Source organism: Salarias fasciatus, chromosome 3 (assembly GCF_902148845.1).
Source record: "Salarias fasciatus chromosome 3, fSalaFa1.1, whole genome shotgun sequence".
Classification (NCBI taxonomy): domain Eukaryota; kingdom Metazoa; phylum Chordata; class Actinopteri; order Blenniiformes; family Blenniidae; genus Salarias; species Salarias fasciatus.
In genome coordinates, this window is record NC_043747.1 from 20,039,432 (window position 1) to 20,065,039 (window position 25,608).

The following is a 25,608-nucleotide window of genomic DNA, read 5'->3' on the forward strand; positions in this document are numbered from 1 at the left end:
CCAAGTAACTACCTGGTATTAAGTATTAATTACTGGGCAATTATAATGTATATAGCAACTATGTCGGTAATTGCCAAGTACTTACTAGGTAATTGCTAAGTAATTACCATGTAATCATTGGGAAATGTAGACTTTTTACTAGGTATTACTAGGTACTGCTAGGTGTGTACGCTATGTATTTCCCTATTAGTCAAGTGTTTTTTACTACTTACCTGGTAACTTCTTAGTATTTCCCAGTAACTACAACATTTACCTGGTAATTACGGTTGAACTGTAGACTACTGCAAAAGGAAGTGAGGCCTGTTTCCACACTATTACCTGGTAACTACTTATGAGTTACCCAGGAACTGCAAAAATACCTACCTGGAAATTACATAGTTATTAAAGTGGATTTGTACTGTGAAAGGAAGTGAGGTCTGTTTCCATGTTATTACATGGTAATTACTCATTTATTACCCAGTAAATAGAAAAATATTTACCTGGAAATTACATAGTTATTAAAGTGGATTTGTACTGTAAAAGGAAGTGAGGTCTGTTTCCATGTTATTACCTGGTAATTACTCAGTATTTAGCCTGTTACTTGGAAACTTTCACATACCCCACAAACTTGCACCAAAAATGCAGCAAACACAATCAGTGTCTGTGATCCAGTCTCTGAACAGCACACTGTATCTGTCAGGAGATCAGAGTTTCCATCAAAACCACCATCACCAGCCATCACATTACATGAAGATGAACGCATTATTATTACACTACCCCACTCCAAACACCTCACTGTGACAGACATGCAAAAACAAGAGAGCTGCCAAAGATAAACATTTTAATCAAATGGAGTTCAACTTCTTATAAAACAATTTACAAAACACTGCACATTTTTAGCAGTCAGGCACCTTTTTTTTAAGAAACAGAACAGATTTCTTTTGCAAAAAACAAAATACAAAAAACATTGATATCAGTAGCAGTCAGCAGTCAGTGAGGTGTGTATATTTCCTTTTTCTTGGTGTTTCATTGATCATTCCAGTGGTGGTAGTATGGAGCTCTGCAGCTGGTGCTGGGTGGCTGTGGTTCAGGCTTGGTGGATATTTCGGTTGTAATGTCGGTTTCATGTGTATATTTGACGTTTAAAGATATTTGTGTTTTGTGCAATGTGTATATTTGTTTATTGTGTAAGTTTCTGTTTATTAATATGTATATTTGTATGTTTTCAGCTCTCACGTTTGGGGTTTGGGTGTTAAAGTGAATAAACTCTGAGCATTAAGAAGGAACAGTTGTGCTGTCCTCGTTTCCATCACGCCGAGGAAGGTACAAGTCTGGACGTGGACGACGTGACAACACCTGGCGACGGCGGTCCTGGGTATTCGAGATGATGGAGATCAAGGGTTCCTGTAGACCAGACGGGTCTGCAGAAAACACATGATGATGTGAATTCACAAGACTGGAGCAGTTTGCTTATTAATGTTGATTTATAGTGATTGTTTATCAATGTTTTTTGTATTTTGTTTTTTGCAAAAGAAATCTGTTCTGTTTCTTAAAAAAAAGGTGCCTGACTGCTAAAAATGTGCACTGTTTTGTAAATTGTTTTATAAGAAGTTGAACTCCATTTGATTAAAATGTTTATCTTTGGCAGCTCTCTTGTTTTTGCATGTCTGTCACAGTGAGGTGTTTGGAGTGAGGTAGTGTAATAATAATGCGTTCATCTTCAAGTAATGTGATGGCTGGTGATGGTGGTTTTGATGGAAACTCTGATCTCCTGACAGATACAGTGTGCTGTTCAGACACTGTATCACAGACACTGATGGGGTTTGCTGCATTTTTGGTGCAAGTTTGTGGGGTATGTGAAAGTTTCCGAGTAACAGGCTAAATACTGAGTAATTACCAGGTAATAACATGGAAACAGACCTCACTTCCTTTTACAGTACAAATCCACTTTAATAACTATGTAATTTCCAGGTAAATATTTTTCTATTTACTGGGTAATAAATGAGTAATTACCAGGTAATAACATGGAAACAGACCTCACTTCCTTTTACAGTACAAATCCACTTTAATAACTATGTAATTTCCAGGTAAATATTTTTCTATTTACTGGGTAATAAATGAGTAATTACCATGTAATAACATGGAAACAGACCTCACTTCCTTTTACAGTACAAATCCACTTTAATAACTATGTAATTTCGAGGTAGGTATTTTTGCAGTTCCTGGGTAACGAATAAGTAGTTACCAGGTAATAGTGTGGAAACAGGCCTCACTCCCTTTTGCAGTAGTCTACAGTTCAACCGTAATTACCAGGTAAATGTTGTAGTTACTGGGAAATACTAAGAAATTACCAGGTAAGTAGTAAAAAACACTTGACTAATAGGGAAATACATAGCGTACACACCTAGCAGTACCTAGTAATACCTAGTAAAAAGTCTACATTTCCCAATGATTACATGGTAATTACTTAGCAATTACCTAGTAAGTACTTGTCAATTACCGACATAGTTGCTATATACATTATAATTACCCAGTAATTAATACTTAATACCAGGTAGTTACTTGGTATTTGCCTGGAATTGGCTTGGTAATTATTCTAAAAGTACTAGGTAATTAGCAACATAGTTATCCTGTAATTACATGGTAATTTTACAGTAACTTCTCCTTATTACATGGTACTTACCTTGCAATTACCACGTTAATACATGGTAATTACCGTACTGTAAAAGGAAGCGTTACCGATCGTTGCTGACAGGTCCTGAAATAATGTAGAAACGGGGAAAAAAGAAAATCAACATTAAACAGTGCATATGCCACTCAGATAACGTTATGATCACTGCTAAGGCTGATGGACTGAGTCCATATTACTAAATTAATTAATATGGATCACGATTGGTTCGTGATCCAAATTAATTAATTTGGATCAAGTCAGCAGCGGATTTAACAAATTTGGGGCCCAAGGCAAAGGCAGGAATGGGGCCCTCTCAAATGAGAAGACAACACACACGCCATTTTGATACTCACTAGTTGCTCATCTCCACACGTCGACAACTGACCTTCCCAAACAGGTGTTGACGTTGCCGTTACACTTGCTGGTTGTTGTGGATATTGTATTTTATTTTGATTCATACTAAGTTTGAACATGATAAATACCATGAACAGTAAAGCCTCAGTTGCAACATCTGTCTCATTAAAACCATCTGCACACAGGCGTCAGTTTAGGGGGATACGGGGGACTCACACAAATCCTTCACATGTAGCCATTGTAACCCCGGTTATTATCAGTAGTAATTAACATTCCGACGCTCCTGAAAGCACCATCCGCTGATTGCAGAGACGCATACAGACGTTCACGAGAATTAAAAAAATAAAAACAACGTGCGGCTGCTCTAAATGTGCTCTGTTCCATTGAACAGTTACATGGGACCGAGTTGGTCGGGGCCGAGTTGGTCGGGGGCTGGGGTGGAGTTGGTCGGGGCGACTTGGCTTGGGGCCAGCGAGGTCAGAGACAACTTGCTTGGGGCCGTGGTGGGTTGCTGCTGCTGGCCGCTGCCGCAGTGAAGTATGTCATCACTTTGAGGCATTTTGAGAGCAGCTTTCTGCTTTCCTCCTTTTTCCTTCTTTTTTCTGCACCGCTGTGGTAGCTTTTTTTCATCGTCTTTTTCTTTTCTGTTCTTTTCTCTTCTCTTGTCTTCACGCCGTTTGTTGTCGTATGTTTTGCTGCTGTCTTCCTGGATCCTCTCTGCACATGCGCAGTAAGATGGACTGATCCAATGTCGTGGAGACTGAAGGGGGCCCCCGAGACACACATAATACAATAAGCATTCTGATGGCATTTTAGCGACAGGATTTCAATCAAAACATAATTAATGTGTACAAATAAGCAGTAACTGTATTAACCATAAGTGTATGAGGAGTTTTATGGGGCCCCCAGGAACTTGGGGCCCTAGGCAACTGCCTAGTTTCACCTAATGGTAAGTCCGCCCCTGGATCAAGTAAAAGCTGGGCGGCTTGCAGCTTTGCAACTAACATGAGGACATTAAACGTGCAGTCCACTTTAGTCTGCGTGCAGAGACAACCCGAGGGGAGGGGGAGAGAAGCGAGCAAGACCCTCGATGAAGAGAGGGAAATGACAGGTTAAGGCTCCGATCAGCATGGACTAACACAGGACGGACAATTCGGAATGCGTTAAACATATTTTTTAAAGAGACAAAGTAGTGCTCAAGCCTGCATATTGTTTGCGGATCTATTTTTGGTCTCAGTGCGGCCGTGGCTGGTTCTGCTGTCTGTGCGAGGTTTACAGAACAGTACTAGAGGAAGAGACGCCTGATCGTATCAATCATCGGTTTAACAGAGGAAGAGGGCAAATATATAAAAGCACACACACCTCCAACAGAACGTTCCACTAGTTCTTGCTGGTCGCCACTGCTTCGTTGTGCGCTCCTCACCAGCACGCTGAAGTGCAGCGATGCACTTTTCTCTCCATTCTACATCGGCCGGAAACCTGTGAAACGACGATGCTGCCTTTTCTCTCTGTAGTCGCTACACCCAGCTGCTACATGGCTAAGAACCATTTTTTCGCTACTTTGATGCAGACTTCTCTGTCAAACACACCAGAAACACTGTGGCGCTCCGGGTTTGTTTTCCTTCCAACATGGCGGCGACATCCCAGCATGCATTGCAAGGCCGGGTGTGTAATGTCAGCTGCAAATACTCTATTGATGACAATTTCAGTTAAGGTATTGAATTATTGTTTTGTGGCATCTAAACTGTTTGTACATGCTTGATTTAATGATATTTGCATTCTCATAATATACACAGCCACAGTATTTGGTTAATTTGAGCTAATGAGCTCATAACAATTAGGGACGAAATAGGAGCCTGTCCCTTTAAGAAACTGCGGCAATCTGTGTGATGCTAGGTGCTGTGGCAGAGACGGCCTGAGAGTCAGAGGAGCTCACAGTTTTTCTGACTGTGTTACCGTGGTGGACCTGTTATATATTAGGAACGTTTTAGGAACTAGTTAAGATCTTTCAAGGTTTGTGCAATTTTGTAGCTGTGTTATATATGTATGTATGTATGTACGAGGGTGTACCAAAAAAAAAACGGAATTTGATTATAACTTTTTATTTATGACATTTCAAAATAAAACACCACCGTCGCCTTCAAAATAATCCCCATCTGCATTCATGCAGCGCTCCAGCCGTGTCTCCCACTTCACCAATGCGTCGTCAGACCCGCGCGTAAAAGTGCCATTTTTTGCCGGCTGCAATGTTTCTGTCACCTCCTCCACATCTGCAAACCGCTGTCCCTTCAGCTCTTTCTTTAACTTGGGGAACAAGAAAAAGTCACTCGAGGCTACATCTGGCGAATCAGGCGGATGGGAGAGGAGATTCATCCCATTCTTTGCCAGAAACTGCGTGACGCTCAGCGCCGTGTCCGCTGGCGCTCTGTGGTGGTGGATCAACCGGGCTCCACTCCGCCACTCCGCGGGCCGCTTCCTCCTCACATCCTCACGGAGCCGTCTGAGGACTTCCATGTAGTAGTCCTGATTTACAGTCTGACCTGGAGGGACAAACTTGCTGTGGACGACACCCTGGACAGCGGAGAAGCAGCTCAGCATTGTTTCCACGGCTGAGCGGACCTGACGCGCGGACATCTGGCCCTTTTTAAACCACCCGAACCACTCATGGACCTGATTCTTCGCCAGAGCATCATCCTTGTAGGCTTGCTGCAACAAGGTGAGTGTTTCTGCTGCTGTTTTTTCCCAGCAAAAAGCAGAATTTAATGTTTACGCGCTGCTCTGGCTTCCCAGTCAATGTCGCCATTTTGGAAAAAATCGCAGACCGCCTCTGCACTCTGTTACTATAAATAGCTCCTGACAGGCGTCAGTGTAACTCTCGGAGCTCAAATTTCTCACAGATGTTCATGAGGCTTACCTGCAGCACATCTGATGGCCAGAAGTCGGAACTCATTATTATTATTGTTTTCTGACCAAATTCCATTTTTTTTCGGTACCCCCTCGTATGTATGCAAGTCACTGATATCAAGACAAGAAAGCTCCTTACAATGCACGGAGGGTTCCACCCTAAGTCCAGCATACTGAGGCTATACACCAAGAGAAAGGAGGGAGGCGGAGGACCAGTGAGTGTCAGAGCCACTATCCAGGAGGAAACCAAGAGCCTCCATGAGTATACCAAGAAGATGGCTCCCAGTGATGATCTGCTAAGTGAATGCCTCAGACAAGCCCAGTAAGGAGGAGCTATCATGGACAGACAAAGCCCTGCATGGCATGTACCACCGACAAATTGAAGAAGTGGCTGACATTGGAAAAACATACCAGTGGCCGGAAAAGGCTGGACTGAAGGACAGCACAGAGGCACTAATCATGGCGGCACAAGAACAGGCCCTTAACACAAGATCAATAGAGGTCGGGATCTACCACACCACACAAGGTGCAGACTGTGCAAAGAAGCCCCAGAGACAGTACAGCACATCACAGCAGGGTGTAAGATGCTGGCAGGCAAGGCATACATGGAACGACACAACCAGGTAGCCGGCATCATGTACAGGAACATATGTACCGAGTATAGACTGGAGGTCCCAGGGTCAGGATGGGAGACACCTCCAAGGGTGGTCGAGAACAATCGAGCCAAGATCCTGTGGGACTTCCAGATCCAGACTGACAAGCAGGTGATGGTCAATCAACCTGACATAGTGGTGGTGGATAAACAGCAGAAGACAGCTGTGGTGATAGATGTAGCAATCCCAAGTGATGGCAACATCAGGAAAAAGGAGCACGAGAAGCTGGAGAAATACCAAGGGCTGAGGGAAGAGATAGAAAGAGCGTGCGGCGTGAAGGCAACAGTGATACCAGTCGTGATCGGGACACTGGGAGCAGTAACCCCCAAGCTGGTAGGATGGCTCCAGCAGATACCAGGAACAACATCTGAAATCTCTGTTCAAAAGAGCGCAATCCTAGGAACAGCTAAGATCCTGCGCAGAACCCTCAAGCTCCCAGGCCTCTGGTTGAGGATCCGAGCTTGAAGGAGACAGACAATACCGCCGGGGTGGCGAGAACACAATTTTATATACTATATATATGTGTGTATATATCAATAAATGTCAAATGAAGAACTTTTGTGGAGGAAAAACTTTTTTCTTGGAAACACACATCAGCCATAAGCTCCTGTGGATGGTTTTATTGGAAAACCTACTACAATAGTCAGAAAAACCTTTCTTCCTCACCGTGAAGAAGGACTTTGGAACGCACAAAATTGGTGGAAATGACAGACTGCTTCGATGGAGGAGCAGCTCGTTTGAAGAGAAGGAAAGAAATAAGAAAACGACATGGTAAGCTGCAATAACTGCTGAGCTTATGCTGGATGGTAGGGGTGTGAATCTTTGACCCACAAAATGGTTCGATTCAATCTCGATTCACAGGCTACGATTCGATTCAAGGGCGATTCATAAAAAATATTTAGCGATCCGATCCGATCCGATCTGATTCGATTCAATACAAATTGACAGTTTAATGTAACTGTCAGGCACTCTGTAACTAAGAGAGAAAAACAGAAATTAAGCTTCAAAACAGCTTTTGTTTATTATTTTTTTGTATTCAGAGTAAACCAAAACAGACTTCAACAACTACAGTAATTTCAACAACTTCAAACTCTGCCTGTACTTAAAATACAATCTGAATGAAAAAAACTAAGGTATAAAAAATAAATAAAAAAAATAAATTATTACAAAATAAAATAAATACATATAATTTATATAAATAAATAAAAATTATATATAAATATAAATAAATTAAATAATGATAAATATAAATTAAAAAGTGGCCCGCGAACAATCATATCTGGCTGACCAGATGATTTTAAGAATGTGAGGCAGCTGCTTCACAGAGGCAGTAACGCCATCGATTAACCTGTCAGTATCCAGCTCCTCCTAAACCGCCTTCATTACCTGTGAAACACCTGAAATCCTCTGATTCAGTGAACAACCTGCGGTGCTGTGCAGCACTGTGCTGCGTTCAGGGACACTTCGTAAAAGCGTCCTGCTGCGAAACGTTGCAGTCAGAGGTTAGCTTAGCTGTTAGCCACCGACGAACTAGCTGGATTTGAACGATTCCTTCATGCTTCAACATCAGTCGACGGGATGCATCTCAGCTTCTGAGATGGTGGAAAGAAGATTTAAACTTGAGACAGAACGGGAAAGGTGTTGTTGACGGATAGTTCAGTTCTGAGAGGAAGTATGTGAGCGGCGTAGCGGCGGCTTGGAGAGAACGAGGGAAACATTGTTCTGGTAGGTTTAATTTTTGGGTTTAGCGTGGCTGTTTACTGTTCTGCTTGCTGTTTTATCTGCATCTTGTTGTTCAGTGGTCATCGTGTTGCTCTTGGATGCAGCAGGTGACGGTCGCTCAGCTGTGAGGCGTTCAGGTTCCAAAGTCACAATCAGGCTCTTTTCAGATCAGAGATAAAGCAGTAACATGGCGGCAACGTGAGACGCCGTTTTGCGCCGGAGGCAGCATTTATGTATACATACTGGGCACAACATGTACTAGAATTTAAAAAACCAATGCGCGGGCATAAATCCGGGCCATCGGACCGTTCTTAATGCATCTGAACCGATCTCGGCTCCGTGGTCCGATGCACTCGGATCTTTTATATTACAAAAAGATAACCGATCCAAAATCGGTTATCGTTACACCCCTACTGGATGGCATTATGGATAAAGACTGTGAAGGATTAGCATCTGGAAAAAGGCTGTCATAAATGACAGAGAAAGCTATGGATGAAAAAGTGCATCGTTTGACTCAGTCCAGGAAAGCTATGCTGGGTTGTCTAAGTAGCCTGGCTAACAAGATTGAACAGCTAATGGAAGACGATGCTAACATGAACACAGTTAAGCAGAAGTTGCATTCGGACTATCAGTGTTCGCTGGCTGAATTCAGCAAGACAAATGATGCTTTAACACAGTTGCTGTGTGACAAGGAGAGAGAAAAAGAAGTTAATGCACATGAGTGGATTTATGCAGCACGTGGAAATATGGATGAAGGCAGCAGAAGATCGTGCCAAACAAGCTAAAGAATGTGATGCAGGCACACAGCCAGCAGGCAGTGTGTCACTAGCTTCAGCTGCGAAAAGCAACAGGGGCAGGCAGCGTAGTTCAGCTGTTGGAAGCAAAGTGTCCAGTGCTTCTTCTGCACATGTTAAAGCTGAAGTAGAGAAAGCAGTGTTGTTCGCAAAAGCTGCAGCTCTTAAACAAAGGCAGGATCTGGAACGTCAAGAAGCTGAGTTGAAAGCTAAAAGAGAAGCTTTGGATCTTCAAACTGCTATTGTGGCCTCCAACGCTAAGCTCAAAATTTTAGAAAACTATGAAAGTGAACAACGTTCACAAGTGAGTCCACTAGGTGGAAGGAAGATTGAGTCTGGTTATATACCATTACCTGTGAGTCAAAATTAGGTTAACAACATGGAAAATGAAAACGGTGATTTTAGACCACTGCGACCACAGTTCACCACGCCACCACAGTTCAGTGGTGACCTTGTGCCCGATGAACATACTGTGGAGACTCTCTGCAATGTTATGGCACGACAGAATAACATAACAGAGCTAATGATAGAACAACAAAGAATGATGACATTTCCACCGTTGGACATTCCTACTTTCAGTGGCGATCCTCCGGATTACAACTCATTTGTTAGAGCCTTCGAGCATGGTGTAGAATCCCGTACCGACAGCTCTAAAGATCGCCTCTACTATTTAGGGCAGTTTACTGAAGGACAGCCAAAGGAGCTCGTAAAAAGCTGCATGCATATGAAGCCAGACGTAGGCTACCAAAGGGCCAAACAGGTATTAAAAGAACATTTTGGAAACAATTACAAAATCGCTGTAGCCTACACAAACAAAGTGCTGGGCTGCACCTATCAAGCCAGAGGATGCAGAGTCACTTAATGCCTTCTCACTCTTCCTCACAGCCTGCTGCAACACCATGTCAGAGGTGAGCTACATGGAAGAGCTGGATAACGTGACAAACCTGAAGGCTATAGTAGCAAAGCTTCCTTTCAAGCTACGAGAAAAATGGAGGAGTGTTGTGTATGGCATACAAGAAGAATGTGACAGGAGAGTAAAATTTAAGGATCTAGCTGAGTTTGTCCACAAACAGGCCAAGGTTGCTCTTCACCCTGTCTTTGGAGACATAAAGGACAATCCTACAGCTAGAACACCCACATCTAAACACATCAGTCACAAAGAGCAGAAAAAGACATAATCAGGAGGTCATTCACCACGAGTGCTGTGAAAATGGAAAAGGATGATGCAGATCAGGTGCAACACTCAGCTCCTGCTTCAGCAACACTGGGATGTCTCTTCTGCAAAGGTGAACATGCCATAGAGACTTGTAATAAGCTCAAAGGCAAGCCACATAAAGAAAAATTGGAATTCTTGAGAAGCAAGGGACTTTGTTTTAGTTGTCTCAAACGTGGACACATGAGTAAATCGTGCAAAGCAAAGGTGAGCTGTGAAGTTTGTTCTTCAACACATCCTACACTTCTGCACATTAAGAAGAAGGAGACAGTGGCTGATGGAGAACACAGAAAAGATGACACTGATGGTCAGACAGTCATGAGTGCCTATGTCTGCACTCAGTCTGAGGCTCATGAGCAGACTGGGGCCAGAGAAGATGACTGTGCTCTTGCAATAGTTCTGGTCCAAATTAAAGGTGTAATACAACATTTTGAGCATGTGGCTTCAGCAGTTTCGCTTGGATTTCCCAGAAGGAGGGAAACATGATGAAGTGGAAATGTCCAGAGAGGACCACCAGTTCATGGATGTGGTGACAGAATCTGCGAAATTAGTTGAAGGCCATTATGTTATGTGCTTGCCAGTGAAGAACAGAATGGATAACATGCCAAAGAATCGTACAATGGCTGAGCAGAGAGCACAGAACTTAAAGGGGAGATTTCTGCGAGACACCAGCTTTCACAAGGAGTGCACAGACTTCATGGACGACATCTGCAAAAGGGTTACGCAGTGCAACTGTCTGAGAAAGAAGTGGAGTACAAGGAAGGGAAAGTGTGGTACATACCACATACTGCTGTGTATCACCCTGTAAAGCAGAAACTGAGAGTGGTATTTGACTGTGCGGCTTCATATCAGGGAACATCCCTGAATGACCGATTTTTGCAAGGCCCTGATTTCACTGGCAGTCTGATTGGTGTCGTCATTAGATTCAGACAAGAACCAGTTGCAATCATATGCTCTCTGAGTTTCGTCAAAGGTTTTGGATCACAAGTGCCAACGCAGCTATCAGGAGAATTTGCGGAAAGTGTGTGATATGTTGCCGTCTGCATGGGAAAGCTGGAAAACAGCTCATGGCTGATCTCCCTCAAGAACGAGTGTTACCAGACGATCCCCACTTTACCAGAGTGGGCGTGGACTATTTTGGACCGTTCGAAGTCAAATGTGGCAGAAGCCTCATAAAGAGATATGGTGTCATATTCACATGTCTGGCCATGCGCGCAGTGCATATTGAGCTGGCCTCATCGCTAGACACAGATTCGTGCATTAACGCACTCCGTCGGTTCATGGCACGACGAGGACAGGTGAAAGAAATTCGCTCCGATAATGGGACAAATTTTGTTGGAGCCAACCGAGAGTTGAAGGCAGACATTGCTGACTGGAATTCCTCAGAGTTCCAGCATCTGTTCCATCAGCGTAGCATTAAGTGGACATTCAACCCTCCTGCAGCCTCACATCATGGCGGAGCATGGGAGCGACTGATAAGATCAATAAGGAAAGTCCTCAACTCTACGGTGAGAGAACAAACATTGGATGAAGAGAGCCTTCACACTGTCCTGTGTGAGGCAGAGTCGATCTTAAACAGCCGACCTATCACAAAGGCGTCGAGTGATCCAAACGACTTAGAGGCTCTCACACCGAATCATCTTCTGTTTTTGAAAACCAAACCTAACCTTCCTCCAGGACTGTTTGACAAGGATGACCTTTACGCTAGGCGTAGATGGAGGCAAATTCAATATATGTCAAACTTATTCTGGAAGAGGTGGGTAAAAGAATACCTGCCACAGCTGCAGGAGCGCCAGCAATGGGCCACAGCTTCAAGAAGCTTTGCAGAAGGAGATGTGGTTCTTCTTGTGGATGATTGTGCACCACGGAATTCGTGGATCATGGGAAGGATAACAGAGACATTCCCAGACAGGATGGGTCATGTTCGCAGAGTTCGCATAAAGATGAAGACGAACACCTTGGACAGACCCATCATGAAGATTTGTCTGCTTGTGTGATTTGAACGGGCCAGTGAAGCCTGAGCCCCTACGATGAGCTAAGTGCCAGTAACCAGAGGTGGGACATTGGAGCGTGATCAAGTCATCTCCATGCCATGTTTTTGCCCTCACCATGTACCACAGACAAGCTGAAGAGCAGGGTTGATTCGATTCACCTGGTGTGATACATGGTCAGAGCAAAAACATGGCATGGAGATGACTTGATCAGGCTCCAATCTCCCACCTCTGCCAGTAACCTCTGGCTCTGTTTCTCAATACGACTGATGAAGAAATGGTGGACTTTAGACGAAATCTGTATTCTTGTGTGCTTGTCCTCCGAGAGGAGTTCACAGTTTTTCTGACCGTGTTACCGTGGTGGACCTGTTATATATTAGGAACATTTTAGGAACTAGTTAAGATCTTTCAAGGTTTGTGCAATTTTATAGCTATTGTGACGAACAGAGGTTCATCACAACAGCTATAAAGCTTTCACCACTAGTGAAATGCACGGCACTTTGCACACAGACACTTTTTTCTCTCATTCACATTGCACTAATGCACACAGCACTTTAAAGAAGGCTAATTTGCACATTAAGAATCATTTGCACAGCGATTGTCATTTTAAATTATTTATCTATTTATTGAAATCTGTTTGTCTGTGGGTCTGGTCGGGCGTGGCGGCAGACCTGCAAGACAAACAAATGACAAATCAATATTGGTTAACGTGCAATATATGTGCCTGTTTTTAATTGGCTTTCTTTTAGGTGTTGGCATGCATGCAGTGAGTGTGGAGAAGGTGTTGGGTGTGTGAATGTGGTGCAGTGTGTCTGTGATTTTAACTCACCTTTCTGCTCTTGTGTCCAGGAGTGGTGTCCGGCCAATAGATTCCCCGGGGGATGGACACCACTAAAGAAAGTTCTGGGCTGGACCAAGAGTGGAAATGGGTGGGGGGTGGTTTCACAGATTTTAGATATGGTTTAAGATTTCATGTATTTATTTGGGTTGTTAGTTTGGTTTATTCTTAAGTATGGGTTTTGTTTTCATTAGGTTAATATTATGAGTTTATAGAGGAGGATTTTAACATATTTTTAGAGATCTAATATTATGTTTTATACCTCCTGGAGTTTTATGGTTTTACCCTATTAAGCTGGGTGTACTTAAGGGCCCGAAGACACTCAGTAGGGAGAGACCTGTGATTGTGTTGGTGGCAGCTGTGAGCTGTGTGCTGCTGCTGCTGGGGAAGCCTGACTCCGGAAATCCTCCAATGCACCTTTTTACACTTTTGGCACTTCTGCACTTTATCGCTGATTTTTGCACAAGAAAATAAAAAAAGAAGTGGACCACTCAACTTCGACTCATCCCTTGGTGCTCACTGTTCCTCCGCCCAGGGCCGGCCCGGGCTTCAGAGGCGCCCTAGGCGAGCCCGAGATGAGCGCCCTTTGGGAGCGTGTTTTTCGAGCGGTCCCGACATTTGTTGAGCGGGGGGGGGGGGCCGAACAATACCGATCAGTGCCGAGCAGCTGTTAAAACTCTTTTACAAATGTTTCCATGTCTTTATTTGTGGATCTTGAATATAAACATCAGAAAAAAATATTGTGTGTTGTGTGTCTGTGTGTGTGTGTGTGTGTGTGTGTGTGTGCGAGCGCGCGCGCGCGCGTGCGTGTGTTTGTGTGTCACGTGATGATGGAGGTGGCTCTACTTCTGCAGCGCTACTGGTTTCATCAATACATTTGTTTTCTTCATCATCACAGAAATCCTGATGAAACTAATGTGTGTGTTTGTCTTTGTTTCCTCATATCTGGTGGAAACAGTCACCAACAAGCCTGTCATAACACGACAACCCAGCTGGTCTCAGATATTCCAGGGTGAGAAGATCACTCTGACATGTGAGGTCCAGGGAGGAGAGAAGACTGACTGGAGGTATTACTGGAGGAGAAATTTAAAATTACTTTCAGAAGAGGATGAAAAGCTGTTACAGTTCACTGCTTCTGAGTCCCTCAGTGGAGAGTATGAATGTAAGACCACACGCAGAGATGACTTTTATTCTTCAACCACATGGGGTGAAGCCTTCACAGTGTCAGTGTTACGTAAGTGATGTTTGTTGGTTTTTCCCTGTTAGATTGATATTCAGACTAGGGCTGTCACGATATCAAATTTTCTCTTGACGATTATCATGGGCAAAAAATATCACGATAACGATATTATCACGATATCAGCAAAAATTTAACTAATAATGGTACAAACATTTAGATTCATCTTTAATTTTGTTTTTGTTTGTTTTCTCTCTTTTCCCAGATGAATTACATTCAGAATACCTGTCAAATGAGGTGTTGAAACAATATGAGAATAGTAACTGTACAACTGCACACAAAAAGTGTAGTTACGCTCAACTAATTAAAATCTGATGAACTGATTAACAGAGGATCCACAGCAGAGGTATAATTTACGTCGGGTTGGTGGGTTATGAAAACCCTCGGACCCCTTTGGGGTGAAATCCTGTACCACCACCACACTGCCGAGAACTTTTGTTTGTTTGTTTGTTTAAATCCGAGGCGGAATGAGCAGCAGCTGCTTCTCTCCAGCCAGAGGCGCCGCTACTGGCTAGGGCCCCGAGCTGAAGGGGGCCCCGAGGAACGGCTGACATCAGTCAATTTCAATGACAGATTTAAGGCGCTAAACTAGACGCTGCAACGACAACGTGTCGAAAATCCCCCGCATGGGGCCCTTTTCCGAGTACTCACCGGTTAGTTGCTAGAAGGGGGCCGTCGAAGAAGACGGCGGATATCAGCGACACAACTTGAAACCCCCCGGACACATTACAATTACACGTCTGGAACCTACCTAATGCGGCCCCACTACTGCCCGGCTTGCATCAACGTGCAGTCAGTGTTGCTAAACACACTTTTTTCGGGTTCGGATAGAGCGTCTCGCTGTCGTTGTCGGCCACCACCGACATGTTTAGTTCACTCGGGACGCTCGCTAACTGGGAGCCCCGCTAGCTAGGAGCCGTGCCGCTACCGTTGCTCTGCTGTGTTTACATGTGAGGGGAGGGGGAGCGGGGGGCTGCAGGAGGGAGACGAAGCAGGGCGGAAGAACAGGAGCTGATTTTGAAAATACACGTTTCAAGTGGCACTAGATCCTCTTTACGATATTATCATGTGCGCATTTTGAGCACGATATTGAAATTTCATTTTTTATTACCACGATTATCGTCAATACCGGTTTACCGCGACAGCCCTAATTCAGACAATGAGATAATAAAATCCAACATAATGTAACTAATATTATGACACATAACTGTCAATTCAGTTCTTAAACCGTACATGAGTAGTATGTTTTGGGGGAGCAGAACTAACTGAAGACTAACTGTCTTTAAAGTGATAATACTTTTTAAAATGTTCCTGTTTCGTACAGTTTACACATGAATGTGAGGTTTGACATGTTCGGAGTCAAGTTAATCTAAATAACATTACAGAATATGAATTGACAGCTTTTGAAACTTGTCAAAATTCGATCCAAACAGATTTTTTTATTCATGTGTTTTCAACAGACTGTAATTCATCTTTTAGTTCAGGACATGTTTACTGACACTATTATCAGCACTACAGTCTGTCTGAAACACTGGCTCAGTCACATCTCCACCATACTTTATACTGTTGACATGTTTATTCTGTGACAGCTCAACCAAAAGCTCAACTGGGAACCAACCTGTGTGTGTGTGTGTGTGTGTGTGTGTGTGTGTGTGTGTGTGTGTGTGTGTCTCCTGAATGTACTTCAACTCTGTGATACATCAAGCAGCATGGAGGATCAATGGATGAGATGAAAATCAGAATTTTTTTGTTTCATACTTAATTAGAAAATTTATTGAGGCTTTTTTTTTTCTTTCAACACATTCCAGGTATAAATGAATCATGTAATCCAGACCAAGTCCTTTTTCATTTTTATTTCAGAAAACAATCTTTCTGACTACACTGAAGCTCGTCCTCTCTGTGTTTCCATCATGGTTGAATCCTGGAGCTTCAGTCACTGAGTTCAAATAAAAACTTCTCCTTCATGTTCCACCTCCTTCTTCACTTTACTTTTTCTTACTGCTGTTTGAACTGCTTCATGGTTAAACTCTGTCTGAGCTCTCCATCAGTCTGTTCCACAGTTTCTCTCCACATATTGAAATTCTAAATGTTTTTAATGTTGTTTTTACACATGGATTGTTTAATCTTAGTTCCCCCCATAAGTTCTAAACACCCCCAGCCCTTTATAAATAAACAGGTGTTGGATCTTCACTGGCAGGGAGTTATCTGATAATTTATAATGTTTGGAAATGAACCAGATCAGTGAATCTTAATGTTCTTGATGATAAGAATCTCTGTAACTGGTGCTGTGAATGATTCCTCTGGACCTTTTTCAGTATGTACAGTGAAAATCGCAAGTGCCTCTGCAGACAAGTGCGCGGTGGACTGTGTACCATTGACATTATCTGCACGGCTTCCCAAATGTGGACAGAAAGTCGATCACAATGTGGTCATCATCCAATTCCGGATGAAGGGTCTGTAATCCATTACTGACCCCTGTGGAACGCCCCGAGCAATGGCCGATCATGAACTGAAGTTTCTCAGCTTCACAAACTGCCAAGTTAAAATAAACACAAATCACAAAGTGGTTTGGTCTCTGTTGAATAAATTCAGCATCATCGGTCATCATAAAAATGAAGAAACACAAAGTTTTCAAAGAGTTATTTAAAGGTGTGTGTTGTTTTTCCATCCACAGAGAAACCCAGGGCTACACTGAGATCAGGCACCAAAACCATCTCAGTCGGAGGCTCAGTGAGTCTTTCCTGCTCTGTGAGAGACTCTGATGGATGGAAATATGAGTTTTACAGAAGATCATCAACCAGCTGGGAGAAACTAGTTGAAACAAATGTTGGGAACAATGGAGTCATCCAGGTATCTAAAGGAGGAGAATACCGGTGCAGAGGAGTGAGAGAAACATCAGGTTATCTCTCTGACATGAGTGATGAAGCCACCATTTGGATAACTTGTGAGTTCAGTTTTTTTGTTACAAATAAATTTGTTTTATCAGCACAGAAATCCTGATTAAACCAATGTGTGTGTTTGTCTTTGTTTCCTCATATCTGGTGGAAACAGTCACCAACAAGCCTGTCATAACACGACAACCCAGCTGGTCTCAGATATTCCAGGGTGAGAAGATCACTCTGACATGTGAGGTTGAGGGAGGAGAGAAGACTGACTGGAGGTATTACTGGAGGAGAAACTCAGAATATCTTCCGAAGGACAATGAAAAGCTGTTACAATTCACTGCTTCTGAGTACCTCAATGGAGAGTATGAATGTATGGCCAGACGCAGAGATGACTTTTATTCTTCAACCACATGGAGTGAAGCCTTCACAGTGTCAGTGTTACGTAAGTGATGTTTGTTGGTTTTTCCTGTTTGTTAGATTGATATTCAGATCATGAACTGATAAAATATAACATAATGTAACTGACAATAAGACATTGTTGGGCTGCCAGTCCACCCATTGAAGTGATATGAACATTTGAATGATTCAGTCGTACAGTTATTTAACTGATTTAACTTCATAGATGATCTTGTTTGGGTTTTGCTGTTTTACAAAAGTCGTATCAAAACTTCTTCACCACTCAAGAAATGAAAGCAAAGGAAACAAATAGATGCTGCTCAGATTCTGAGGTTCAGTTTGATTTTAATTCACTTCCTTTTGTGTGAGATGTGTTTGGAGCATGCTGAGCTTTGCTTCATTATGAGTTCTAATCTTGATATTAAAGTGTAACTTTACTATAAATTTAGTCATCTTTAAAGTGATTAAACGTTTACTTTTTTTTCCTGTTTCATCATATTTATACCTGAATATGAAGTTTAACATGTTTGGAATCAAATTAATGTATTGCAAAATGCATTTGTGTGTGTGTGTGTGTGTGTGTGTGTGTGTGTGTGTGTGTGTGTGTGTGTGTGTGTGTGTGTGTGTGTGTGTGTGTGTGTGTGTGTGTGTGTGTGTGTGAACTGAATTGACTCCAACTCCGTGATAGATCAAGCAGTATGAATGGATGAGAAAACAATCAGAAATCTGAAGTTTGTACTTAGTTTAAAAGAGTACTGATGTTTACCTTTCAACATATTCAAGGTATGAATGAATCCTATAATCCAGGCCAACATATATTATATTTTGATTTGAGAAAATATTCTCTCTCCTACAGGACTGAAGCTCGTCCTCTCTGTGTCTCCATCATGGTTGATTCCTGGAGCTTCAGTCACTCTGATCTGTCACACTGAGCCTCCGTCAGCAGGGTGGAGCTTCTACTGGTTCAAAGCTGTTCCAAACTCTCAGGATTCCTACACCTATGAGCCTCTACCTGGTACCAGCAGTGGGACAGCAAACAATTCCTTCACAGTTCATGGACAGACACACACAGCAGGATATGCATGTTCAGCTGGACGAGGGGATCCGCTGATTTACACACAACACAGTCGTCCCACATTTGTCTGGTCTTCAGGTCAGTTTGTCTTTCTGGAACACTTGAACTGTTGTCTTCCAGCAGCAAAAATAGAAATGCCATCCTTCACTGAGCCTTGATGTTTTGTCCAGGTGTTCATCCATCAGCGTCTCTCACAGTGAATCCTGACAGAGTCCAACACTTCACCTCTGAATCTCTCTCACTGACATGTGAAGGAAGCTCTTCCCAGTGGAGGCTGATCCAGTTTCTGACTGACGACTCGCTGTTGAGCTTTCTTCCTCCAGCGACAATCAATGGATCAACATATATTAAGAATGAGGCTCCAAGAAAAGCTGTGTACTGGTGTGAGTCTGGAACAGAGTTCAGCAACGCCGTCAATATCTCCACACACTGTGAGTTGTCTTTTTCTCTATTAAACTTTTTTCAGAGATTATTATGAAAATCTATATAAATCCCAAAGTCCCACTGCTGAAGAGGATATTCTACAGTTCCTGCAATGCCTCCCACTTCCGAAGATAGATGGTGATGCGCAAAACAAACTTAATGCTGAAATTACACTACAGGAGGTTGTCACGGCCATAAAGGAATCCCCAAGTGGAAAGTCTCCTGGCCCTGATGGCTTTAGCATCGAATTCTATAAAGCGTTTATTGATGATGTGGCCCCCCTACTACTAAGAATGATTCGAGAAGCAGTTCGATGAAAAACATTACCTGACTCATTATACACAGCAAATATATCTTTAATATTGAAGAAAGATAAAGATTGGAAAAAATCTTAGCAAATAGATTAAACAAGCATGTTGCAACAATTGTACACCCAGATCAGGTTGGGTTTATCCCCAGAAGATTTTCTTTTTTTTAATGTCCGTAGATTGTTAAATATTGTATACAGTAAACAAAGTAAGTCAAAATCTGCAGTACTTACACTCGATGCACACAAGGCCTTTGATCAGGTGGACTGGAAATACATGTTGACAATCAGAGAACTTGGCCTGGGTGAAAGCTTTAGTTCATGGGTAGAAATGCTTTATGCACACCCAACTGCATCTATCCTCACTAACTCAGACAGATCTCACCCTCTCAGTCTGTATCGTGGTGTTCGGCAGGGTTGCCCGCTGAGCCCCCTGCTGTTTGCTTTGTGTTTTGAACCTCTTGCAGTAAGTATTAGATGTAATCCCCAAATTATCTGGGCAAAATAGATCATTATATAGCTTTATATGCAGACGACATAATTTTATTCTTATCCCAGCCTGAAATATCTATTCCACCTTTATTAGATCAAATTAGAAATTTTGGGAAATTATCTGGTTACACTATAAACAGGCAAAAATGTGAATTCATGCCTCTATGTGAAGATTTAGACCAGGGGTCGGCAATTAGCGGCCCAAATGTGGCCTGCCGAACCGTCCAATCCGGCCCGCGAGAGGATTCCAACACGCGCGCACACAAACGCATGCATTACCCCGGGCCCTCCAGCGGACGCACGCACCCCTGTTGGAGTGCAATATCTGTCATTGTGTTGCAATCTTCGAAGGATGTGTTGTTTAGTTGTGGTTTCCGGTTTGTCACTGAAAAATAAAGAGGAGTGGCGCCTCGTCTGGTGAACATACAGCGCGAGTGAGTGTGCTGCACCGCCGCCGCCCGCCGCTCCATTGCTCGTCGCTCGAGTTGAAATAATTGAACCTTTCAAGCGAATTGGCGCCAGGACAGCCTATCAGCGTGGAGGTCTTCACGGACGTGCTGACGGAGGGCAGCAGGGCTCTGACCACGCAGAACAGTTGGCGTGATGCCAAGGCGAGCGGCGTGCGCGATCTCACTTGTTCACCGCTTCCGGTGGAAACCGAGCGTCAGCCTGAAGCAGCGCTGGAACCGGCCGTCCGGGCGCAGCTCCTGCAGAAGACGGTGGAACTCACCGAGCTCAGACCGCCTCCGGAGCGCAGCATGCAGCCAGAAGCGATGCCGGCGCCTCGCCGCAGCCGGAGCTGACTTCCTCATGCCAAATATAGAGCAGCGACGGTGGCAGGCGGAGCATCTCAAACTCAATCTTTATTTGTAAAAGTACTACTCATATTCATAAAAGTGCTGAACAGTAAAAACAGTCATAAAAACAAAAAAGAACAAAACCCAAACCATCGATCAGTATGCACGCGTGTGCGCGCACACACAGAAAGCCAGGTGCACACAGGGCTGTGGGACAAACATCAGAAAAATCCTGCCCACTGCTGCTGCAGGAGACGTGATGAGGAGCTGTGATGTTTCTGCAGGATGTTCTGTGTTGCATATTTGTACAAGCGTGACGCGTCCCGCGAATGAATTCACACACCAGTGATAAAAGTCATGCATCTAGCGCAACACGGTGTCATTTGTCGCGCGAATGCAGGTGCATGTCTGCGCGCGCACCCTGAACTACGGAAGCCACGGCAGACCAAGCAACACGCTTGTGCCCTTTCAGCAGGACACCGAATTCAAAGCTTTAAAACAGTAGCCAAACACTTTTGTGATTGTCCACAGCTCGGTCACTCACAGCAGAATATAAACAGCGGAACTTCTTCTTCTACACTTGCAATTTAGAAAAGTAGTCGCTGAAAGCGCGCAAGCGTGTTGCTTGGTCTGCTGCAGCTTCCGTAGTTCAGGCTACGCGCGCAGACATGCACCTGAGCTGTACGAGAGCGCACTGTTTGGGCTCTTAAAATGTACTAAATGACCTCGTTAAGAATTAATTATGGACGTTACACGCTCAGGACACTTGGATTACAGCGGACGAGCAGTATGAAGGAAAATGGGCACGTTTTGTGACTTTATGGACCGTTTTTTCTGTCGGGCTCTGTCGGTCCCTGTTTGTTGACAACGAAAATCCCCAAACATCTCCAACTGCATTTGAAACGTCAAAAAAGTGCTCCAGAGTGTTTCTCAGCATGAGGGTGAGTAGAAAATGAGGCCAAATCATTTTTTGGGGGGAGTATTCCTTTAATGCAAGACACCAGCGAATTCAATACCAGGTAATACATAGACTACATTATTCTCACTTTAAACTGCATTGATTCTCTCCATCTACTTCACCATTATGTGTGAAATGTAAACACTCTGACGGTACACTGGCACATATGTTTTGGTTTTGCATTAAATTTAGAAGATTTTGGAATTAAGTTTTTCGTTTTTATTCTGAGGTTTATGGAGACGATCTCACCCCAGACCCAGAGACAGCCATTCTTGGCTGGTCTCACCAACTCGAGGCTCGGAGCCACTGGAAGGTTATGTCAATACAGCACGGGATGGTTACGGCTAAGAAAATTATTTTACAAAACTGGAACAAAGACACATCCCCAAGTTTTGATGTCTGGCTAGTAGAGCACTCAAATACTTTACACATGGAGAGAATTAGATTTGAGCTATCAGGGAAACCAGACAGATTCCATCAGATATGGCATCCATTTCTTGATCATATCACAGATCGACAGACTTCCTCATGACGCCTCAGTGTTTTGAATATGTTTATATATTCACTTGTTTATACTTTTTTTTTAATTATAATCTGATTGTACTCGGATGACCGCAGAAATTGTTTATACAGCTTTTTATTATTATTAATTAATTAATTAATTAATTCTATTATCATTTGCTTTCTTTTGTTAACCTGCTCTGGGGGAGGGGGTGGGTCAGAGGGAGTAACTCAAGGGACTGTTTCTTATGTGTTGTGATGTTATGAAAATGAAAATAAAGTATTTATAAACTTTTTTGCATGATGACACAGTAGTTAAAAAAACACTGCCCTCATCCTCCAGTTAGACCCTGTGTAGTGTTAGCATGTTAGCATTAGCTGCTTGTCCTGCTGAAGCCACTTGGAAGCTGGCAGGTCTGAAGAGTTTCTTACTTCCCACCATGCTGTGAGTCCAGTTTGGACTTGCTTGCAGCAGCGCTCAGACTCCATGACACCTTACATATTGGCGATGAGCTGAATCGCCCCCTTAAGCTTCTCGGCCAATCACAGTACAATGAATGATCAACTTCTGTTACAGCAATTCTTTCGTGCCAATGTCCAACAATAAGTTAATAAGAGTCCATACTTTCCCACGATACTCGCTCACACTCACCTATATTCTTCTCTTACGTACATACATACTTCTCTTACATCTATATTTCCTTGGTATATATGCATATATGCTTATTTATTCAGGAGAATGTAAGAGGAAAAAGTAAATGTGTGCATGAAAATGAAAATATATGTATATGAATGGAGACTGAATGTGTGTGCAAGGAGAATTTGTGCAAAAGAGTGAAAATATATGTATGTGAACAGAAAATATATGTTGTTACTCTGACACACATATATGGCATATATGTAAAAGGAGAATATATGTGTAAGTGTGACAATATATTTATGTGAAAGGAGAATGTGTGTTTGGAAAAAGACTTTGCATGTATGTGAGAGGTGAATATGTGTGTGAGAGGGCCAGAATGAATTATGTCTTGTACGGCGGCCCCTCATATATTAGTGTGTATTTTCCATCCTCATCATCTCACCTTCTAATGAATGAACTGAACTCTGTTTTCCAGCTGATGGCGTTATCCTGGTGAGCCCTGTGTATCCTCTACCTGTGGGAGAGTCTGTAACTCTCCTCTGTGTCATGAAGACTGGAAATATTCCCTCTGATGTGTTTTTCTACAAAAATAAACTCATTGAAAATGTGACAAGAGGAGAGATGAAGATCTCTGCAGTGTCAGAATCAGATGAAGGTTTCTACAAGTGTCAGTACAATGGAAGAGAATCAGCACAAAGCTGGATGGCTGTTCAGTGTAAGTCATCTGCTCATTTACAATTGAAAGAATCATTGCGATAATATCACTGGTACTTGTAATAATGTATCTGTTCTATCAAAACCAACTGATCCCTGCAGTTGCATCCAGAGAAAGAAACTCATTGTTTCCCATGTGGACTATTGGGTTGATTTGTGGACTTTTGCTGCTTATTTTTCTGCTGCTGCTGTTGTGGTACCACAAAAAGACAAAAGGCAAGAGCTTTATTTCCCGTGTTCACTGATTTTTTTTTTTTCAAATCGAACACTAAAGATATATTCTGACTTAGGATTTTGCTTTAAAGTAGAGATTAAGCATTTTTGATTGAAAAAAAATAATATTCTCAAATGTCTTTTTCACAGATTCATGCTTCAGCAGGTTGGTATGATGCTTCTTTCTCCCTTCACAAAAAACTAAAATTGCTGTTTCTTGTTGAACCTGCTGTACTAAAATATTTTGAGGGTTAACAGGTCTCAAAGTTCACAGCAGAGCCAAACTACAGACCACAGCAGCAACCAGCTGGAAGATCAATGCAACACATATGCTTCTCTGATCCCAGGTCAGCTTTAATACAAACTATTTTCCAACAATGTTGATGTCCACTCAGTGACTTTCAACACTACGAAGCAAACATGGTGTCTCATACATAATCAGTTTTTCTTTTTTTTTTTTTAATTTCCACAATATGTTTATTAATTTTCCATTTTAAGAAACAAACAGACAAAAAACAAGTAAGGCACAACACTAAAAACACAAGAATAATCTAAAACAAACAAGACAAAACAGAAAACAAAACGAAAACACAAGACAAAAAGCACAAAAGGCAAAAAGAAAGAAAAGAAGAAAAAAAAAACCCACCCTAAATAAGATCTGCGGTAAATAAAATATTGATTAAATCAGTATATGCATAGAGTATTCAACATACATACAGTGCATCCGGAAAGTATTCACAGCGCGTTACCTTTTCCACATTTTGTTATATTACAGTCTTATACCAAATTGGATTCAATTCATTTTTTCCCTAAAAATTCTACACACAACACCCCATAATGACAACATGAAAAAAGTTTTATTGAGATTCTTGAAAATTTATTAAAAATAAAAAACTGAGAGACCACATGTACATAAGTATTCACAGCCTTTGCCATGAAGCTCTAAGTTGTGCTCATGTGCATCCTGTTTCCACTGATCATCCTTGAGACGCTTCTACTGCTTAATTGGAGTCCACCTGTGGCAAATTCAGTTGATTGGACCTGATTTGGAAAGGCACACACCTGTCTATATAAGGTTCCACAGTTGGCAGTGCATGTCAGAGCGTAAACCAAGCATGAAGTCAAAGGAATTGTCTGTAGACCTCCGAAACAGGATTGTGATGAGGCACAAGTCTGGGGAAGGGTACAGAAAAATTTCTGCTGCTTTGAAGGTCCCAATGAGCACAGTGGCCTCCATCATCCGTAAATGGAAGACATTTGGAACCACCAGGACTCTTCCTAGAGCCGGCCGGCCATCTAAACTGAGCAATCGGGGGAGAAGGGCCTTAGTCAGAGAGGTGACTAAGAACCCCATGGTCACTTTGTCACAGCTCCAGCGTTCCTCTGTGGAGAGAGGAGAACCTTCCAGAAGGACAACCATCTCTGCAGCAATCCACAAATCAGGCCTGTTTGGTAGAGTGGCCAGACGGAAGCCACTTCTTAGTAAAAGGCACATGGCAGCCCACCTGGAGTTTGCCAAAAGGCACCTGAAGGACTCTCAGACCATCAGCAAAAAAATTCTCTGGTCTGATGAGACAAAGATTGTACTCTTTGGTGTGAATGCTCGGCGTTTTGTTTGGAGGAAACCAGGCACTGCTCATCACCAGGCCAATACCATCCCTACAGTGAAGCATGGTGGCGGTAGCATCACACTGTGGGGATGTTTTTCAGCAGCAGGAACTGGGAAACTAGTCAAGATAGAGGGGAACATGAATGCAGCAATGTACAGAGACATCCTGGATGAAAACCTGCTCCAGAGCGCTCTTGACCTCAAACTGGGGCGGCGGTTCATCTTTCAGCAGGACAACGACC

At 42.9% G+C, this 25,608-nt stretch overlaps 1 long non-coding RNA gene across 1 annotated transcript; it reads left to right on the top strand.

The window, feature by feature from the left end:
- Positions 1-17,559: 17,559 nt before the first annotated feature.
- On the top strand, positions 17,560-19,024 carry LOC115385930 (uncharacterized). Its single transcript, XR_003931213.1, has 3 exons — positions 17,560-17,683; positions 18,494-18,790; positions 18,883-19,024. It is a non-coding gene; the product is annotated as an uncharacterized LOC115385930 (long non-coding RNA).
- Positions 19,025-25,608: the final 6,584 nt, after the last annotated feature.